Consider the following 23,167-nt stretch of genomic DNA (forward strand, 5'->3'; position numbering starts at 1 on the left):
TAAGCAATACCACAAAAAATACAAAGGATAGGAAAAAATTACCATGAACTATAAGCCAAGAAATTGGACAACCTGGGTGAAACGGACAATTTTCTAGAAACATACAATCTCCCAAAACTAAATTAAGAAGATGCAGAATGCTACAATAGACCAATAACAACTAGTGAAATTAAGCAGTAAGCAAAAACTCCTTGCACACAAAAGCCTTGGACTGGATGGCTTCACAGGGGAAGTTTAACAAACACTCAGAGAAGAACTGACTCATATTGTTCTCAAAATATTCCAAAAAGTTCAAGAAGTGGAGAGACCACCAAATTTTTTACCAGGTCTGTATTATCCTAATTTCAAAAACAGGTAAAGACACAACAAAGACAGAAAACTACAGGCCAATATTGTTAACAAACATACATGCTAAAATCCTCAACAAAATATTGGCAATCCTAATCCAGAAATCCACAAAAATGATCATACACCATGATTAAGTGGGGTTCATCACAGGGATGCAAGCATGATACAATATTTACAAATCAATAAACAATATATCACATAAACAAAATAAGAGGAAAATCACCTGATCATAGCAATCAATGCTGAAAAAGCATTTGATAAAGTCTATCTCCATTTATAATAAAAACACTCAGCCAAGTGGAAATAGAGGGAACATACTTCAACATAATACAGGCCATATTTGAGAAAACTATGGCCAACATAATGCTCAGTGGGAAAAAACTAAACTCTTTCCACTTAAAATCAAGAACAAGACAAGAGGGTTTGCTTTCGCAACTTTTATTCAACATAGTGTTGAAGTTCTAGCCACAGCAATAAGACATGAAAAAGAAAGAAAAAGCATCCAAATTAGAAAGGAGGATGTAAAACTGGCATTATTTGCAGATGACATGATAGTGTATATAGAAAAGCCTACAGTCTCCATCAAAAAACCAAATGACCTGATAAGTGAATTTGGCAAAATACTGGGGTACAAAGTAATAGAAATCAAAGTGATTTTCGTACACCAAAAATGAAACACAAGAAACAAAAGCCAGAAAAAATTCCATTTACTTTAGAAATAAGGAAAATAAAGTGCCTAGGAATAACCTTAACCAAGGAGGTAAAAGATATGCACTCAGAAAACTAGAGAACACTGAAGAAAGTTATTAAGGAAGAACAAATGAATAGAACCATATACCAATTAACATCATTAAAATATCCATACCTCCCAAAGCAATCTGTAGTTTCAATTTCTATTAGAATACCAATGGCATATTTCACAGATCTGAAACAAATATTCCAAAACTTTATATGGAACCAAAAATGATACTGAATAGCCTCAGCAATCTTGAGAAAGAGAAACAAAATAGGAGGGATCACATACCTGATATTAAATTATACTTCAAAGCCACAGTAATCAAAGCAACCAGTTACTGGCATAAGAACAGACATATAGATCAATATAACAGAATAGAGAGCCCAGATATAAACCCATGTCTCTGTAGTCAATTAATATTTCACAAATCAGGCAGGAGCATAAAATGCAGTAAAACTAGCCTCCTCAACAATGGGAGCACATTGGTAATGGGAGAACAGGAGGAGCACAGGCAAAAAGATAAAACTAGACCACCAACTTACACCATACACCAGAATAAACTCAGATGGATAAAAGACTTAAAATATAAGTTGTGACACCTAAAAGGGCCCAGAGGAAAACCTGGGAAGTAAAATTTCAGAAATCCCACCCAGCAATATGTCTCCTAGGATAAGGGAAATAAAGAAAAAAATAAACAAAGAGGACTACATCAAATAAAAAAGCTTCTGCACAGTTAAAGAAGCCATCATTAAAATGAAAAGGGAACTGACTATATGGAAAAACATATTTCTCAATGATACCTTGGACAAGGGTTTGATCTCAAAAATATAAAAAGAACTCATAAGACTCAACACCAGGAAGACAAATAACCTAATTAAAAAGTGGGCAATGGACCTCAACAGAAACACCTTCAAGGAGGACATACAAAGGGCCCATAGACATATGAAAGGATGCTCAACATCACTAGCCATTAGGCAGATGCAAATTCAAACATTAATGGGATACCACCTCACAGTGGTCACAACAGCCATCATTAATGAATTAACAGACAAGTGGAAAAGATGTGGAGAAAATGGAAACCCAATGTACTGTTGGTGGGAATGCAGAATGGTACCGCCACTATGGAAAACAGTATTGATTTTCCTCAGAAAACTAAAAAATGGAACTGCTTTTTGACTAATCAATTCCACTGCTAGTATTACTCTTTAAGAATCCTGAAATACCAATTTAAAAGAACCTATGCACCCCAATGTTCATAGCAGCACAATTTACAATAGCCAAGTACTGGAAGCAACCTAGGTATCCATTGGTAAATGAGTGGATCAATAAACGATGGTACATTTACACAATGGAATACTAGAAAGCACAATGAAAGAAGGAGCTCCTACCCTACACGACAGCATTGATGGATCTGGAGAACATTTTGGTAATTGAAATAACCCAGGTAGTGAAAAACAAATACCATATGATCTAACCTATAAGCAGAACCAAATCAACAAAACAGACAAGGAAGCAAAACATTACCTGAATCACTGTAATAAAGAGCAAACTGACAGTAACCAGAGGGATGGGAGTATGGTGATAAGGGTGGAAAGAAGGGGAAGGGTCTAGACAAGAAACATGTATGAGTGATCATGGGCAGGTTGGTGATTGACTGTGAGGGCAGGGTGGGGATGAGTGTAGGAGAACAAAGAGGGAAACACTGCAACTATAATAGTACAACAATAAAATATTTAATAAAAAAGAAAAAAATGTCTGTTTCTTCAGGGCTATGTTGGAGCAGCAGTGATGGAGGAGATAGGAAAAGAGAGGTAAGTAGGAAAAGAAGGGTAACAGCATCCTCTGGAATGAAGCAGCAAGTGACTAAAACCCACATAAGTAAAAACAAAATATCCTCTTACCTTCTTCCATTTCCTGCACTCATGATGTGCCACTATCCAAATAAAGTAAAGTAAATATGGAAGAAAAATATTAAATGAAAATAAAAATTAATTGATTAAAAAATGAACAAACATTGGTAAGTAATGTGGCTATTGAAATAATATGTAATGAATAATACTAATTAGTACAAGTTAGTGAACATTTCTGGAGTGACTATAATAAATGAAACACCATGCACAAAGCTTTCCCTGACTTAGCTCACTCACCATAAGCTTCAAAGAGCTTTTTTCTTCCACTGTGTAGATGGGAAAACTAAAGCTCTGAGACAGGAAGCTACTATTCTAAGACTTTACATCTTATCTGTATAGGAGCAAAGACTCAGACCAGACTAAGGGCAAAATCTCTGTTCTACATTTCTGTGGATGTGAGTGAATTTAATTTTTAAAACCATATATGAATTCTATTCTTAGAAAAGTAAACCCCGTGGCAGAATAATTCACTGCATAATTTATTACCTTTAGAGTAGGGTAATGGTTTCATATCAATATAAATCAAAATTATTAGTTTATTAGTCTACTCAGAGAAAATTATGTATCAAATATGAAAAATATTTTTTAATTTTTCCTTACTCAGGTTTTAAATAATTCAGCCAGAAAAATAAACCTGCTGATAATTTTCTGAATCTTTGATACAAACCAGTGAAAAGAAATTATTTTCAACTATGAAATCTCCGGAGTTTACTAAAGAAGTTTGTTTCAAGCCATTGCACCTGAAGCAATACTTCCCATAACTTTTAATGGATTCTATAAAAAGCTTAACTGACTTATTGTACTTACAGGCCAAATGGTACTTCCTGTGCATTGTCCCTCCTATGTTGATGTAAATTCTTTAAGTAAAAGTACATATTTTATTAGTATTGGTTTCCACTATACCAAGCACAATGCCCAGGTTTGTGAATAAATGTGTAACAGGCAGGACAGGCTAAATTACACTTTGGTAACATAAACCACCAGATCTCATTGGCTTAATCCAACAAAATTTTCTTTCTGAATCACATGTCAAATCTCAGTTGGTAAGGAGGTCTGTTATCAGGAACATATACTGATGGATGTATATGTCACCTATGTCATCTTTGTGTGGAAAGAGAATATGGTGAATGTCCTCATAAACATTAATGTAGAGGTAACACATACCACCTTCACCCACATTCCATCGGGCAGTGAAAGTCACATAACCACGTCTAATTTCACTATGCATGAAAATGCAATCCTACCACATGCCTAGAAGATAGAGAGCTGGAAATAACAACAGTATTAAGGAGTTCCACAACTGGCTTCCAGAATGAATCATTAAGTTATTAATTAGTACTTGTTAATATATGCTCTTACTTGTGTTGGTCTACTGGTAAAGGTAACTTTTTGATGCTAACTGAACCAAACTTAGAAAGAGATAGCTTTACGTATATCCTTGATGTTACAATTGTGTTACTGCTGAAATATATATTACTTTCATTTCATTAAGTATCAGAAATTATGTTTATGATAAATTTCATTGCTTAATTTTATCTTTCAATAAGTACAAGAGAAAATAAATAACCATTGACAATACTGGCCATTAAGAAAGGCAAGAGAAGAAAGAATGGCTTGAGGACACCCCATAATTCTTTTATGTACTTCAGTAAGCATTTATTGAGGTCCTGTTCTCACTAAGATACATGAGAAATTCTGGGATTATGAGGGTGACAAAGATTCTGGCTTCAGGCTGAAAGAAAGTGCACTAAAACATTAGAGTATTATAATAAATATTTTTCTGTAATGGTCTTTCAAGTATTATACTTTTGTTATGTTTCTTTAATAATTTTGTTACAAAGTAATTTTTAAAAGCCTTTCTAATCATCTATCCTTTTTATGAGCATTCAAAATTGATATAATTTTTTCCTTAATTAAATCTTCCTAGGTATTCAACTGCAGCTGCTGATTTTCTTCCCGTCCAGCCATGATAGAATTCATTCCAAAATATTAAACAGATAAATAAGATAGAAGTGAAATGTAGTTTCTTGTCAGTTCAAGCTGCTTCATTCATGAATAAAAGATCATATGCCTTTCCTATTGATTCATGAATTCACTAACCATTACACCCATGATACTTCATTGGGACCATGAGGTTGGCAGGGCCTGTCTGAGCATAGCAAGCAGGTGAATACAAGAGTTTTTACCAAACCTGTTTCATTAAATATGTGTTAATTTGTATCCCATGCTAAATGCCTGCCAGCTTTTATTCTCTTGGGGATAATTTGCATAAAGAAAGGACAAAACAATTTAATAATGAATACAGGGATACATAGCCAATAAATCTACCAAAGAGCATGCTTCAATTGATCTTCATTTCTTTATAAAATATATAAATAATATGTACTTATAATTCTTTTCTAAAATAGAAACAACTTTTCATTAAAAAACCACCCTTATTTTTAATAAATACAAATTGGTAATAAATTTGAAACAAGATACAGAAAAAAATGAACTCTTCCTTTTTATCCTTCCACCCCTCAAATTCCTGGCAACCCAGAACCGTCAGCTTATTCTCTATTTAGAAGTCTATCTCTTTTTGTTAGTTAGTTCAGTTTGTTCATTAGATTCCACGTATGAGTAAAATCATATGCTACTGATCTTTCTCTGACTGGCTCATTTCAGGTCCTTTGAACATTATTTTCATTGGATTTTTTTTTTTGGTGTTCAGCTTTATAATTTCTTTGTAAATTTGAACATTAACTCCTTATCAAATTTATCAGTAAATATGTTTTCCCATTTGGTGGGTGAACTACTTGGCTAGGCAATAACTATTTAGTTTAATGTAGTCCAATTCATTTATTTTTTCCACTTCCCTGATGAAATATATCAGAAAAAAATACTTCTATAAGAAATATCCAAAATTGTACTGCATATCTTTTATTTGAATTTTATCTGTATTTAATTATTGTTCAAGTTCAGTTTTCTGTCTTTTACTCCCATCCCAGCCCATCCCCGCCAGTGCTCCCCACCACCCTCCCATTTCCACCCCCTTTATTTGTTGTTCCTGTGTCCTTTATACTTGTTCCTGAGAAACCTTCCCCTTTTCCCCTGAAATACCCTCCCCTCTCTCCTCTGGTCACTGTCTGCCTGTTCTATACTTCAGTGTCTTTGGTTATATTTTCCTTGCTTGTTTGTTTTGTTGTTTACATTCCTGTTAAAGAGAAGATCATATGGCATTTGTCTTTCACTGCCTGGCTTATTTTACTCAGCATAATGCTTTCCACTTCCATCCATTCTGTTACAAAGGGTAGGAGCTCCTTTTTCTTTCTGCTGCATAGAATTTCATTGTGTAAATGTACCATAGTCTTTGGATCCATTCATTTACTGATGGGCACCTAGGTTGCTTCCAACTCTTGGCTATTGTAAATTGTGCCGCTATGAACATTGGGGTGCATAGGTTTTTTTGGTTTGGTGTTTCAGGGCTCTTAGGACATAATCCTAGCAGTGGAATTGCTGGGTCAAAAGGCATGTTCATTTTTAGTTTTCGTAGAAAGTTCCATACTGTTTCCCATAGTGGTTGCACCAGTCCGCAATGCCACCAACAGTAAACTAGGGTCCAGCTTGCCCCACAACCTCTCCCAAACTTGTTGTTTGTTTCATTCTTTATGAGGGCCATTCTGACCTGTGTAAAGTGGCATCTCATTGTGGTTTTGATTTGCATCTCTCTGATAGAAAGCTATACTTAGCATCTTTTCATGTGTCTCTGGATCCTCTGTATACCCTCCTTGGAGAAGTATCTGTTCAGGATCTTTGTCCATTTTTTAATTGGGTTGCTTGTCTTCTTAGAGTAGAGTCATGGAAGTTCTTTATATATTTTGAAGATTAAACCCTTGTCTGAGGTATCATTGGCAAATATGTTTTCCCATACAGTTGGTTGTCTTTTTATTTTAATACTGTTTACTTTAGCCATGCAAAAGCTTTTAATTTTGATAAGATCCCATTTGTTCATTCTTTCCTTTATACCCTTGCTCTAGGGGACATATCAGTAAAAATGTTGCTGCATGAAATATCTGTGATTTTCCTACCAATATCTCCTATACAACTTTAATGGTGTCATGGCTTATATTTACGTCTTTCAACCACCAAATTTATTTTGGTGTATGATGTAAGCTGGTGTTCGACTTTCTTTCTTTTCTTTTTTTCTTTTTTTCTTTTTTTTTTTTTGCACATAGCTGTCCAGTTCTCCCAACACCATTTGTTGAAGAGGCTATTATTACTCCATTTTTTGTTGCTGCCCCCTTTGTTGAATATTAATTGACCATAGAGACTTGGGTTTATCTCTAGGCTCTCTGTTCTGTCCCATTGGTCCATGTGCCTGTTTTTATGCCAGTACCAGGCTGTTTTGATTACAGCGGCCTTTCATACAGTTTGGTATCAGGTATTATGATCCCTTCTAGTTTGTTCTTCTTTCTCAAAATTGCTGCTGCTATTTGGAGTCGTTATGATTCCATATAAGTTTTTGAAGTGTTTGTTCTATGTCTGTGAAATATGTCATTTAATAAGTATAGCATTGAATCTGTAAATTGTTTTGGGTAGTATGGACATTTTGATGATGTTAATTCTTCCAATCACTGAATGAAGTATATGTTTCTATTTGTGTCTTACTTGAATTCTTTCTTCAGTGTTATATAGTGTTCTGTACACAGGTCTTTTACCACCTTGGTTAGGTATATTTCCAGATTTTTTTTTTTTTGCTATATCAAATGGGATTCTTTTCTTCAATTCTGCATCTGCTGTTTCATTGTTATTATACTAAAATGCCTTTGATTTCTGGATATTAACTTTGTATGCTGCTGTTTTGCCAAATTCATTAATTAGGTCGAGCAGTTATTGGGTAGAGTCTATAGGATTTTCCATGTACACTATCATGTCATCTGCAAACAGTGACAGTTTTGCTCCCTCCTTTCTGATTTGGATGAGTTTTATTTCCTTTTATTGTCTGATCGCTGTGGCTACAACTTCCAATACTATATTGAATAGAAGTGGTGAAAGTGGACAACCTTGTCTTATTCCTCATCTTAGTGGAGAAGATATTATTTTTTGCCCATCGAGTATGATGTCAGCTGTAGGTCTATTATATATGGCCTTTATTATGATGAGGAATGTTCCCTCTATTCCCACTTTGCTGAGTGTTTTTATCATAAATGAGTGCTGTACCTTATCAAAAGCCTTTTCCACATCTATTGATACAATCATGTGATTTCTGTCTTTGCTTATGTTTATATAATGTACTACATTTACTGATTTTGGAATATTGAACCATCCTTACATCCCTGGAATGAATCCCACTTGGTCATGGTGTATGATGTTTTTAATGTATTGTTGGATGCAGCTTGCCAATATTTTATTCATGATTTTACTATCTATGTTCATCAGTGATATTGGCCTGAAGTTTTCTTTCTCTGTTGTGTCTTTATCTGGTTTTGGGATTAGAATGATGCTGGCTTCATAAAAAGAGTTTGGGAGTCTTCCGTCATGTCAGATTCTTTGGAATAGACTGTGAAGAATAGGGGTTAGCTCCTCCTTAAATACTTTGTAGAATTCTCCTGTGAAACCATCTTGTCCAGGGCTTTTGTGTGACAGGAATTTTTTATTACTGCTTCAATTTCATCTGCTCTTATTGGTCTGTTCAGGCTTTTTGCTTTTATTCATTGAGATTTGGAAGATTATATTTTTCTAGAAATGTGTTTGTTTCCCCTACATTTTCAAATTTCTTGGCATACAGTTCTTCACAGTAATTTCTTACAATCCTTTGTATTTCTGTGGTATCAGTTGTAATCTCTCCTCTTTAGTTTCTAATTGTGTTTATTTGGGTTCTCTCTCTCTTTTTTCTTGATGAGCCTGCTTACAGGCTTGTTAATTTCTTTTATCTTTTCAAAGAACCAGCTCCTGGATTCATTGATCCTTAGAATTCTGCTTTTAATTTCTATGCAATTTAATTCTGCTTTTATCTTGGTTGTTTCCTTCCTTCTGCTTGCTCTGGGCTGTCTTTGTTGTTGTTCCTCAAGTTCTTGTAGGCATAGGGTTAGGTTGTTTGAAATGTTTCTATCTTTTTTAGGTAGGCCTGAATTGCTATGAACTTCCCTCTCAGCACTATCTCTGCTGTGTCCCATGAGTTTTAGATTGTTGCAAGTTCATTTTCATGTGTTTCCAGGAAATTTTTTATTTCTTCCCTAATTTTATTCTTGACCCATTTGTTGTTTAACCGCATGCTATTCAATCTCCATGATTTTGAATATTTTGGGTCTTTTGGTGTTGGTTTTTAATTTCAGTCCATTGTGATTGGAGAAAATTCTCAGGGTGGTTTCAGTTTTCTTAAATTTTTTGAGGCTGGTTTTGTGTCCTATCACGTGGTCTATCTTTGAAAATGTTCTATGCACACATGAAAAGAATGTGTATTTGGCTTCTTTGGGATGAAGAGTTATATATATATATATATATATATATATATATATATATATATATATATATATAATCAGTTAAATCCATTTCATCTAGGAGGTTGTTCAATGCCACAATATCTTCGCGGATATTTTGTTTGGAAGATCTGTTCATTGTTGACAGTGGGGTGTTAAAATCCCCTACTATAATTGTGTTGCTGTCAATATCTCTTTTGAAGTCCTCTAAGATTTTCTTTATATATTTTGGTGCTTCTGCATTAGGTGCATATATATTTACAATGTTTATGTCTTCTTGGTGGATTTTTCGCTTGAGTATTATGAAGTGACCTTCTGGGTCTCTCTTTATGGCCCTCTTTTTGAAGTCTGTTTTGTCTGATATGAGTATTGCTACCCCAGCCTTTTATTTCTGTCTGTTTCCTTGGAAAATTTGTTTCCAGCCCTTCACTTTTAGTCTGTGTAGGTTTTTTCTTTTCAGGTGGGTCTCTTGTAGGCAGCATATTTTTGGGTCATTCTTTTTTATCCATTCAGCTATTCCGTCTGTTTTGATTGGAGCTTTTAATCCATTTACATTTAAGGTTATTATTGATAGGTACTTATTCATTGTCATTTTTATACCTGTGCTTCTCATTCTCTCTCTCTCTCTTTTTTTCCTTTCCTTAAAGCAGCCCTTTTAGTATTTCTTGCAGAAATGCTTTGGTGGAGTATTCTTTCAGACTTCTATTGTATTGGAAGCTCCTTATTTCACCTTCTACCTTGATTGAAAGATTTGCTGGATAAAGTAACCTTGGTTGAAGGCCTCTGGTTCTCATTACTTGGAATATTTCTTGCCATTCTCTTCTTGCTTGGAGTTTTTCCATTGAGAAGTCAGCAGCTAACAGTATTGGGGCTCCCTTGTATGTTACTTTCTTTTTTTCCCTTGCTGCGTTTTCAAATTCTCTCTTTGTCTTGGAATTTTGCCATTTTAATGATGATGTGTCTTGAAGTGGGCCTCTTTGTATTCCTCTTGATTGGGACTCTCTGTGTTTCCTGAATTTGTGTGACTTTGTCTCTCATCAAATGAGGAAATTTTTCCATCATTACTTTTTCAAGTGGATTTTCTATTTCTTGCTCTTCTTTTTCTCCTTCTAGTATGCCAATTATTCAGATATTATTACATTTCATATTGTCTTGCATTTCTCTTAATCCCTTTTTATTCTTTCTGAGCCTCTTTTTCCCTTTCTTGCTTTTTCTGGGAATTTTATTCTACTTTGTCCTCCAACTTGCTGATCCGATATTCTGCTTTATCAACCGTGCTTTTGATTCCTTCCATCGTGTTCTTCAATTCGGAAATCATATTCTTCATTTCCTCTTGGCCCTTGCTGATAGTTTCTATTTCTTTTTTCTTGTTGATATAGTTTGCAGTGAGTTCACTGTAGCTTCTCTGTAGTTTCTGGTAGCTCATTGTGAGCTCTTTGAATTTCCTGATATTCAGTGCTTTGAATTCAACATTTGGTGGTTGACTTGCCGCTATTTCATCTAGCATTTTTTTCTGAGGCTTCCTACTTTTCTTTTGTTTGGGGATTGTTTCGTTGTCTTCCCATCGTTTGTGAGACTCTTCTTGTTACCTTCAGCTTCTTAAATTGATTTGTTCTGGCTTCCTGGGTTTATGGTCTGAATTTCTGTGGTATAATACCTATGAGATTCACTGGTGTAGTCTCCTTGATCTCCCAAGCTCACTGGTCTTGGGCTGTCATTTAAGTTGGCTCTGTGTTTGCCTTTGGGTTTTGGTTATTTAGGGGTCTTTATTTTGTGGATTCTTCCCACCAGCTGGTTAATTCATGGTCCCTTTGTCCACCACCTGTTTTAATTTGTTGTACTCATGAGGGTATGATGTGTTGAAGCTAGTTCTTCCATGTGTACAAGGTTTTGAGGAGTCTCTCTTTTTCTTGTTCAGTTGTTTGTACTGGGTAAGTTTCTCCATTCTTTAGTTGTATTTCCATATAGGCCTCAGATTCAGGTTTGTGTGGTTTCTACTCCCTTCTTCACCTTCTTCTGTTGTTATCTGTTGGTGGTGTCTTTGTTGTTGGGTTTCCTCTTCCAGTGGGTATCCTCGTGTTCACTGCTCCCACCTACTCTTTTTTTATCAGTTGGAGGGGGAGGCCAAATGATTTATGACAGTAGGAGAGTATTCTATGATATTTATAGTAGTAGTTAGTAGAGAATAGATAGGGGTCTTTGGGCTATATATAGTGTAAACCTTAATCTTCAACCCAACTACCCACTTTTAAGAAAGGATGGTCAGAAGATAAGACTCTTGTTGGAGAGGGAAGTCTTGTGAGGTGGATCTAGAAGGCAGTGAGGTTGTGGGAGGTCAGATTCTGAGGTAAGGTAAGAATAGTATTCTTTCCTATCACTTTACTATTTACTTTATCACTGGATAAAGGATAAATATTACTTTATCCTTTACTATTTACTATCCTGTAAATAGGTGTAGTGTGTGAGCAAATGGAGGTAACCACTACAGTAATAGACTTTAGGAAACTGTGAATTGCGCTAAGATCTGGGAGGGGTGTTGTGAAGTATATACAGTTGTATAGAACAGCTATCATTTACAATAATATTACTGCAACAATCATATGACACAATCTATGTTATCTGGATAAATGAAAAAAGGTATAGAACATTGAGTAGTTTGCTAAAGAAACACAGATGATGTGAAGTATAGAAAATTAGCAATACACTGTGGAGAAGGGAACATGGGAAACCTGTCAAATGATACAATATAACCAGCCAAGGCAAAGAAGAGTGTATAGAAAGAGGAGGAATACAAACATAGTATTAAAATAAAAGATGTAAGAAAAATGAAAAAATAATAATACAAATATGCAGTAACTTATAATTCTCTGCTATAGCAAAGTGAGATTTGTCTCTCTTGCTCTACTGTTGGAATGCCCCCCTATTTTGATCCAACTCTGGTCTTTTCACAGTTCCAAGTTTTTTGTCTCACTTGTGGCGGGGGGAGTGGGAGGCAGGAGAAAGGAGGAAGAAGTGATGTTTGGAAAGAAAGGAAGAAGGAATAAAACAAGAAATAGAGGAAAAAGACATTGAAAGATAAAACAATATAACAGAACAGAGAGCCCAGAAATAAACCCAAGACCCTACGTAAATTGTTGAATGTCAATTAACATTCGACAATGGGGGCAGCAACATAAAATGGACTAATAATAGTGTCTTCAACAAACGGTGTTGGGAGAACTGGACAGCTACATGCAAAAAAAAAAAAAAAAGGAAAAGAAACTCAAGCACCAGCTTAAACCATACAGCAAAATTAATTTAAGGTGGATAAAAGACTTAAATGTAAGCCATGACACCATTAAAGTCCTAGAGAAGAACATTGGCAAGAAAATCTCAGATATTTCACACAGCAATATTTTTACTGCTATGTCCCCTAGAGCAGGGACATAAAGGAAAGAATAAATGAATGGGATCTCAGCAAAATCAAAAGCTTTTGCATGGCAAAAGTAAACAGTATTAAAATAAAAAGACAACCAACTGTATGGGAAAACATATTTGCCAATGATACCTCAGACAAGCAAGGGTTTAATCTCCAAAATATACCAAGAACTCACATGACTCCACTCTAAGAAGACAAGAAACCCAATTAAAAAGTGGGCAAAGGACTTGAACAGATATTTCTCCAAGGAGGATACACAGAGGATCCAGAGACACATAAAAAGTTGCTCAGTATCACTAGCTATCAGAGAGATCCAAATTAAAACCACAATGAGATACCACTTTACAAAAGTCAGGATGGCTATAATAAACAAAGCAACAAACAACAAATGTTGGAGAGGTTGTGGGGAAAAGGGGTCCTTAGTTCACTATTGGTGGGATTGTAGACTGGTACAACCATTATGGAAAACAGTATGGAATTTTCTCAGAAAAATAAAAATCGACCTGCCTTTTGACCCAGCAATTCCACTGCTGGGATTATATCCTAAGAATCCTAAAACATCAATATCAAAGAACCTATGCACCACAATGTTCATAGTAGCGCAATTTACAATAGCCAAGAGTTGGAAGCAACCTAGGTAACATCAGTAAATGAATGGATCCAAAAATTGTGGTACATATACACAATGGAATTCTATGCAGCAGAGAGAAAGAAGGAGCTACTACCTTTTGCAACAACATGGATGGAACTGGAAAGCATTATGCTGAGTGAAATAGGCCAGGTGCTGAAAGACAAATACCATATGATCTCACCTTTAACAGAAAGCTAAACAACAAAACAAACAAGCAAGCAAAAAAAAACCCAAAAAACAAAGACACTGAAATAGAGAACAAGGGGATAGTGACCAGAGGGGAGAAGGAAGGGAAGTTAAGGGGAAAAAGGGGGAGGGATCTGGAGGAACAAATAGGAAGGACACAGGGACGAGAACTAAGGGGGGTGGAAATGGGAGGGAGGTGGGGAGCAAGGGGCGGGGGAGGCTGGGATGGGAAAAATAGACAAAAAACTATACTTGAAAAATAACTAAATAAAATTTTTAAAAAAACAAAGCAACAAACAACAAATGTTGGAGAGGTTGTGGGGAAAGTGGGACCCTAGTTCACTGTTTGGTGGGATTGCAGACTGGTACAACCACTATGGAAAACAGTATGGAATTTTCTCAGAAAACTAAAAATGGACCTGCCTTTTGACCCAGCAATTCCACTATTTGGAGTATATCCTAAGAACCCTGACACACCAATCCAAAAGAACCTATGCACCCCAATGTTCATGGCAGCAGAATTTACAATAGCCAAGAGTTGGAAGCAAACTAGGTGCCCTGCAGTAAATGAATGGATCCAAAGACTATGGTACATATACACAATGAAATTCTATGCAGCAGAAAGAAAGAAGGAGCTCCTACCATTTGCAACAAAATGGATGGACCTTGAAAGCATTATGCTGAGTGAAATAAGCCAGGTGTTGAAAGACAAATACCATATAATCTCACCTTTTACAGGAATGTAAACAACAAAACAAACAAGCAAGGAAAATATAACCAAACACACTGAAATATAGAACAGGCAGACAGTGACCAGATGGGAGATGGGAGGGAATTTCAGGGGGAAAGGGGAAGGATTCACAGGAACAAGTGTAAAGGACACATGGGCAAAAACTAAGGGGGGTGGAAATGAGAGGGAGGTAGGGAGCACTGGGGGGTGGGCTGGGACGGGAGTAAAAGACAGAAAACTGTACTTGAAAAACAATTAAATATAAAATGATAAATTAATTAAATTTAAAAAAAACAACTCTTTTTGGTTTCCAGCTAGCCTAACTGTTTTTTCTGGTCTGGCTGGCTGCAGCAAACTGAGGGCCTTTCTAACTTCTCCATGTGTATCCAGCCAGTCTACTGAGCTCTCTCCCAAGGGCTAACCTGGAACATCTCCCCAGCACCTCAGACTGGGAATCTAGGTCCTCTTCAGAGCACTCTTTCCCTGGGAGTCATTGCCAGGGGCTGGGGTGTGGGTGTGTGCACCTGGATAGGCTGCCTGGGTTCCACAAGTTTGATTGCAGACCCTTCCCGGTGCTATGGGGGAAAGCAAGGCCTTCTGCCCAGGATCGCTGCCTATGTCAGGATCCCAAGGCCTACCTCGGGATCGCTGCCAGGGTGGGTGAGGAGTAGGTCAAGCAACTATCACAGGAGGATCCCCCAAACAGTTTACTTTTCAGGAGATTCCTTCCACTCAAGCCTGCCTAGCACAGCCCAATTCTCCAGCCAGACCTGTGACTATTGGAGTAGGAGCCCGACGCTGCACCTCTCAATTCTCCCAAGCTGGAGACCACAGACTTCGTGGGTGATCTTGGTCCTTTGTCCTTATTCCCCTCTCTGCAACATCAAGCAACCAGGTCTCTCCCAGTGTTGCCCAAAACTTGCTTGGCCAGGGAGGGAGGGAGCTGATGACCTGGCTTTCTCCCAAGGATGCTGCAGCAGACCCGAAGCTCACAAAGAGTCCATGGTAGACCCAGTGGGCACGTGTTTACTTCAAATATTTTTATGGATTTGAGTCCAACATGTAAGTATTTAATCCATTTTGAGAGTTTTTTTTTGTATGTGTGGCATAAGAATGTGGTCTAGTTTCATATTTTTGGAGCTATCTATCCAATTTTTCCAACACCATTTATTTAATAGACTATCTTAGTTTTCCTATTTTTTTTCATCTTCTGTCAAATATTAATTGACTGAAAAGGTATGGGTTTATTTTGGGTTTTCTACTCTGCTCCATTGATTTATCAGATTATTTTTATGGCAGTACTATGCTGTTTAGAATTCTAAACCCTTGTAGTATAGTTTGATATTAGGTAATGTGATTCTTCCAACTTCGTTCTTCTTTCTCAAGACTGCTGTTGCTGTTAGGGGTCTTTTGTGGTCCCATATCAGTTTTTGGAATATTTATTCTACTTTTGTGAACTAAAATAAATCTGGATAAACCACTGGTATCTGGATTGGAAATGCACTGAATTTGTAGACTGCTTTGGGTGGTATGGATATTTTACTGGTGTGGATTCCTCCTATCCATGAACATGGATATATGCTTCCATTTATTTGTATCTTCTTCAACTTTTTTCTTCATCTCCTTACACATTTTTGAATAAAGTTATTTACATTCTCTGTTAAATTTATTCCTTGGTGTTTTAAAATTTTTGAATCAATTGTTAATAGCTCATCATTGATATATAAAAATGCAAGTAATTTCCAGATATTAATTTTGTATCCAGCTACTTTACTGAATTAATTTAAGAGGTGTAGAATTTGGGTTTTTTGGTGGAATCTTCAGGGTTTTTTAAATACAATATCTTGGCTAAATGGTGGGGCTCAGTGGGTTGGGCATCACCCTGCAACCATAAGTTTGACAGTGCAATTCCTGGTCAGGGCACATGCCTGGGATGTGGGCCAGGTCTCCACTTGGGGATGTATGAGAAGTAAGAAATTGATGTTTCTCATAGAGCTAACCCATATCTTTCTCAGACTATTCCAAAAAATTCAAGAAGATGGAAGACTCCTAAAGTCTTTTTATGAGGCCAACATCCTCATAATCTCATAAGCACATAAAGACAAAACAAGGAAAGAAAACTACAGGCCAATGTCACTGATGAACATAGATGCTAAAATTCTCAACAAAATATTGGTAAACAACACACAACAATACATTAAAAAGATTATACACCAGAGGGATGCTGGGAAGGTGGTGATGGAGTAAGATGGAGCTGATGCTAGCTCCTGTACTCATGGGTGAAAATCCTGGCAGATCTATAGAGAAACAGCACAATAAACCATTGGTTACCCGGCATTTATGAAATTAAAAGACCAGAGATTGTGACCAACGCTGAAACACCAGACGGTGGCAGAGTCAGCTACTGGAGCTGGGTCTCACGCGGCCCCTGTGCTGCCACCAGAGCAACAGGCCTGGGAGCCAGGGAGTCAGGTACGGGAGCCGGACACTCCAAGCCCCTGTGATGGTCCTGGGAGACAGAGGAGTCAGGAACCGGAGCTGGGACATTCTCGGCCCCTGTGCCGATGCCATAGCTACCAGCGTGGGCAACGCAAGGGTCAGTTGCAGGAGCTGGGACACCAAAGGCCCCTGTGACACCGCCATAGAGACAGGCCTGGGCCCTGAGGAGAAAGCTACGGGAGCCCGAACGTTCTCTGACCCTGTGCTGCTGCCATAGTGACAGGACTGGACGCTGGGGAGTCAGTGACTGGACTGGACGCCGAGGAGTCAGGTATGGAAGGCGGGACAATCCAAACCCCTGTGATGGTCCTGGGAGGCAGAGGAGCCTGCTAAGGGAACCGGGGTTTATCAGCCCCTGAGCCGCTGCCATAGCGACGGGACTGGACACTGGGGAATCAGGTACAGGAGTTGGGACATTCTAAGCCTCTGTGCCACTGCCATAGAGACAGGACTAGACGCCAGGAATCAGGTACAGAAACTGAGACACTCCAAACCCCTGTGATGGCCCTGTGCAGCAGAGAGAGCCAGATATGGGAGCCGGGACATTCTCAGTCTCTGTGCTGCTGCCGTAGTAACGGGCCTAGGAGCTTGGGGAGGCAGCTACTAGAGCCGGGACATTCAGCAGTGGAAGGCGACCAACGCAGGGACCAGTGCGAGGACCAGCGTGAGTGTAGGTGGAGACGAAGAACATCAAGAAACTTCAAAAAGTCTGCACCATTGAACTTCACAAGGATCATATCACAGAAGTTTACACCATAAAACCAGGGTTTCAGAACAGATCAATTTTAGAACCAGAGACTAACAAGAAGAGTCTCAAACAATGGGAAGACAAAGAAACAATCCCCAAATGAAAGAAAAAGCAGAAACTTCAGAAAGAATGTTAGATGAAATAGAGGCTGATCAACTATCAGATAGTGAATTCAAAGCACTGGTTATTATGAAGTTCAAAGAGCTCACAGTGAACTACCAGAAACTACAGGTGAACTACACTGATCTCTCTGCAAACTACAGCAACATGAAAAAGGAAATGAAAACTATCAGCAAGAGACAAGTGGAAATGAAGAATACAATTTCCGAATTGAAGGACACAGTAGAAAGTTTCCAAAGTAGGATAGATGAAGCAGAGGATAGGATTAGTGAGTTGGAGGACAAGGTAGAAAGCATCTCACAGAAAGAGCAAGAAAATGAAAAGAGGCTCAGAAAGAATGAAGAGGGATTAAGAGAAATGCAAGACAATATGAAACATAATAATATCAGAATAATAGGAATACCAGAAAGAGAAAAAGAAGAACAAGGGATAGAAAACATATTTGAAAGAGTAATGAGAGAAAATTTCCCTAATTTGATAACAGAAAAAGTCTCACAAATCCAGGAATCACAGAGAGTCCCAATCAAGAGGAACCCAAGGAGGACCACTTCAAGACACATCATCATCAAAATGGCAAAATTCCAAAACAAGGAGAGAATCTTAAAGGCAGCAAGGGAGAAAAAAGAAATAACATACAAAGGAGACCCAATAAGGTTAGCTACTGACTTCTCAATGGAAACACTCCAAGCAAGAAGAGAATGGCAAAAAACATTCCAAGTAATGAGAACCAGAGGCCTACAACCAAGGCTACTTTACCCAGCAAGGCACTCAATCAAGATAGATGGCCAAATAAGGAGCTTCCCAGACAAAAGAAGCCTAAAAGAATATGCCTCCACCAAACCAGCTCTACAAGAAATACTAAAAGGACTGCTTTAAGGAAGGGAAGAATAAGAGGGAGACAGAGAGGAAAACAGGTACAAAAATGGCAATAAATAAGGACCTATCAATAATAACCTTAAATGTAAATGGATTAAATGCTCAAATCAAAAGACACAGAATAGCTCAATGGATACGAAAGCATGACCCACACATATGCTGCCTACAAGAGACCCACCTCAGGACAAAAGACCATCACAGACTAAAAGTGAAAGACTAGAAATAAGTTTCCCAAGAAAATGGACAAGAAAAAAAGCTGGGGTAGCAATTCTCATATCGGACAAAATACACTTCAAAAAAAGGGCCATAAAGAGAGACCCAGAAGGTCATCAATTCATTATACTCAAGGGAAGAATCCACCAAGAAGACATTAACATTGTAAACATATATGCAACAAACATAGCGGCACCCAAATATGTCAAGAAAATCTTAGAGGACTTCAAGAAAGATATTGACAGCAACACACATATAGTAGTGGATTTGAACACCCCACTATGAAAAATGGACAGATCTTCCAAATTATCAACAAAGATATTGTGGCATTAAACAACACCCTAGATTAAATGGTCTTAGCTGATATATATAGAGCCCTTCATCCCAAAGAAGCTAAATACACATTCTTTTCAATTGCACATGGAACATTTTCAAAGATAGACCACATCATAGGACACAAAACGAGCCTCAAAAAATTCAAGAAAATTGAAATCATACCAAGCATCTTCTCTGACCACAAGGGACTGAAATTAGAAACCAACCCCAAAGAAGAAAACCCAAACACCCAAAAACATGGAGACTGACTGGTATGCTATTAAAGGCAAATGGGTCAAGAATGAAATTAGGGAAGACATCAAAACGTTTCTGGAAACAAATGAAAATGATCTCACAACAACCCAAAACTTATGGGAAACAGCAGAGACAGTGCTGAGAGGGAAGTTTATAGCAATACAGGCCTACTCAAAGAAGATAGAAACATTTCAAACAAACAACCTAACCCTACAGCTGCAGGAACTCGAGGAACAACAACAAAGACACCCCAGAGCAAGCAGAAGGAAGGAAATAACCAAGATTAGAGCAGAATTAAATGACATAGAAACTAAAAGCACAATTTTAAGGATCAATGAATCCAGGAGTTGGTTCTTTGAGAAAATAAACAAAATAGACAAGCCTTTAAGTAGGCTCATCAAGAAAAGAAGAGAGAGGACACAAATAAACACAATCAGAAATGAAAGAGCAGAGATTACAACTGATACCAAAGAAATAGAAGGGATTGTAGGAAATTACTAAGAAGAACTGTATGCCAAGAAATTTGAAAACCTAGGAGAAATGGACACATTTCTAAAAAAATACAATCTTCCAAAACTCAGTGAAAAAGAAGCAGAAAATCTAAATACACCAATAACAGCAAAAGAAATTGAAGCAGTAATCAAAAAATTCCCATCACACAAAAGCCCCAGGCCAGATGGATTCACAGGAGAATTCTACAAAGCATTTAAGGAAGAGCTAACACCTATTATCCACAGACTATTCCAAAAAATCGAGAAGGATGGAAAACTCCCAAATTCTTTTTATGAAGCCAGCATCATCTTAATTCCAAAACCAGATAGAGACACAACAAAGAAAGAAAACTTCAGGCCAATATCGCTGATGAACATAGATGCTAAAATCCTCAACAAAATATTGGCAAATCGCATCCAACAATATATCAAAAAGATCATACACCATGACCAAGTGGGATTTATCCCAGGGATGCAAGGATGGTTCAATATTCACAAATCAGTAAATGTAATACATCACATAAAGAAAAGCAAAAACAAAAATCACATGATCATATCAATAGATGCAGGAAAAGCTTTCGATAAGGTACAACACCCATTTATGATAAAAACACTCAGCAAAGTGGGAATACAAGGAGCATTTTTCAAAATAATAAAGGCCATATATGAGAGACCTACAGCCAATATCATACTCAATGGGAAAGAACTAAAAGCTTTTCCACTAAGATCAGGAACAAGACAAGGTTGTCCACTTTCACCACTTCTATTCAATATAGTGTTGGAAGTTTTATGCAGAGCAACCAGACAAGAAATAGAAATAAAAGGCATCCAAATAGGAAAGGAGGAAGCAAAACTGTCACTGTTTGCAGATGACATGATAGTGTACATGGAAAATCCTATAGACTCTACCCCAAAACTGCTCGAACTACTTAATGAATTTGGCAAAACAGCTGGTTACAAAGTCAATATCCAGAAATCAAAGGCATTTTTGTATACCAACAGTAAATCAGCAGAAGCAGGAATCAAGAAAAAAAATCCCATTCGATATAGCAAAAAGAAAAATAAAATATCTGGGAATAAACCTAACTAAGAAGGTAAAAAACCTGTATGCAGAAAACTACACAACAGTGAAGAAAGAAATCAGGGAAGACACAAACAAATGGAAACATATACCTTGTTCATGGATTGGAAGAATTAACATCATCAAAATGTCCATGCTACCCAAAGCAATATACAGATTCAGTGCAATACCTATTAAAGTACCAATGGCATATTTCACAGACATAGAACAAACACTTCAAAAATTTATATGGAACCATAAATGAGCCCAAATAGCAGCTGCTCTTTTGAGAAAGAAGAACAAAGTAGGGGGATCACAATACCTGATATCAAACTGTATTACAAGGCCACTGTAATCAAAACAGCCTGGTACTGGCATAAAAACAGGCACATAGACCAATGGAACAGAACAGAGAGCCCAGAAATCAACCCAACTCTCTACAGTCAATTAATATTCGACAAAGGGGGCAGTAACATAAAATGGAGTAAAGATAGCCTCTTCAACAAATGGTGTTGGGAGAACTGGACAGCTACGTGCAAAAAAATGAAACTTGAGCACAGACTTACACCATACATCAAAATAAATTCAAGGTGGATAAAAGACTTAAATGTAAGTTGTGACACCATTAAAGTCCTAGAGGAAAACATTGGCAAGAAAATGTCAGATATTTCACGCAGCAACTTCTTTACTGATATGTCCCCTAGAGCAAGGAATGTAAAGGAAAGAATAAACAAATGGGATCTCATCAAAATAAAAAGCTTCTGCATGGCTAAAGAAAACAGTATTAAATTAAAAAGACAACCAACTGTATGGGAAAACATATTTGCCAATGATACCTCAGACAGAGGTTTAATCTCCAAAATATACAAAGAACTTACACGACTCCAATCTAAGAAGACACCCAACCCAATTAAAAAATGGGAAAAGGACTTGAACAAACACTTCTCCAAGGAGGACATACAGAACATTCAGAGACACATGAAGAGATGCTCAATATCATTAGGTATCAGAGAGATGCAAATTAAAACGACAATGAGATAGCACTTTACACCAGTTAGGATGGCTATCACAAACAAAGCAACAAACAACAAATGTTGGAGAGGTTGTGGGAAAAAGGGGTCCTTAGTCCACTGTTGGTGGGATTGCAGACTGGTACAACCATTATGGAAAACAGTATGGAATTTTCTCAGAAAACTAAAAATCGACCTGCCTTTTGACCCAGCAATTCCACTGCTGGGATTATATGCTAAGAATCCTAAAACATCAATATCAAAGAACCTATGCACCACAATGTTCATAGCAGCACAATTTACAATAGCCAAGAGTTGGAAGCAACCTAGGTGCCCATCAGTAAATAAATGGATCAAAAAATTGTGGTACATATACACAATGGAATTCTATGCAGCAGAGAGAAAGAAGGAGCTACTACCTTTTGCAACAACATGGAAGGAACTGGAAAGCATTATGCTGAGTGAAATAGGCCAGGTGCTGAAAGACAAATACCATATGATCTCACCTTTGACAGGAAGCTAAACAACAAAACAAACAAGCAAGCAGGAAAAACAAAAAACAAAGACACTGAAATAGAGAACAAGGTGATAGTGACCAAAGTGGATAAGGAAGGGAATTTAAGGGGAAAAAGGGGGAGGGATTTGGAGGAACAAATAGGAAGGACACAGGGACGAGAACTAAGGGGGGTGCAAATGGGAGGGAGGTGGGGAGCAAGGGGCGGGGGAGGCAGGGAAGGGAAAAATAGACAAAAAACTGTACTTTAAAAATATCTAAATAAAATTAATTTAAAAAAAAGATTATACACCATGATCAAGTGGGATTCATCCCAAGGGTACAAGGATGGTACAATATTCACAAATAAAAAAGCATAATACATTACATAAAGAAAAGGAAAGAGAAAAATTACATTATCATATCAATAGATGCAGCAAAATTATTTGATAAGGAGTAGCATCCATTTACGATAAAAAAAACACTCAGTAAAGTGGAAATACAGGGACCATTGCTCAATATAATAAAGGATATATTTGAGAGACCTATAGCCAACATCATGCTCAATGGGCACAAAAGAAAAGTTTTCCCACTAAGATGAGGAACAAGACAGGGGGGCTCACTTTCACCATTTCTATTCAACATACTATGGAAAGTCATAGCCACAGCA

Source organism: Artibeus jamaicensis, unplaced genomic scaffold, assembly GCF_021234435.1.
Source record: "Artibeus jamaicensis isolate MK-2021 breed Jamaican fruit bat unplaced genomic scaffold, CSHL_Jam_final contig_311, whole genome shotgun sequence".
NCBI classification, from domain to species: domain Eukaryota; kingdom Metazoa; phylum Chordata; class Mammalia; order Chiroptera; family Phyllostomidae; genus Artibeus; species Artibeus jamaicensis.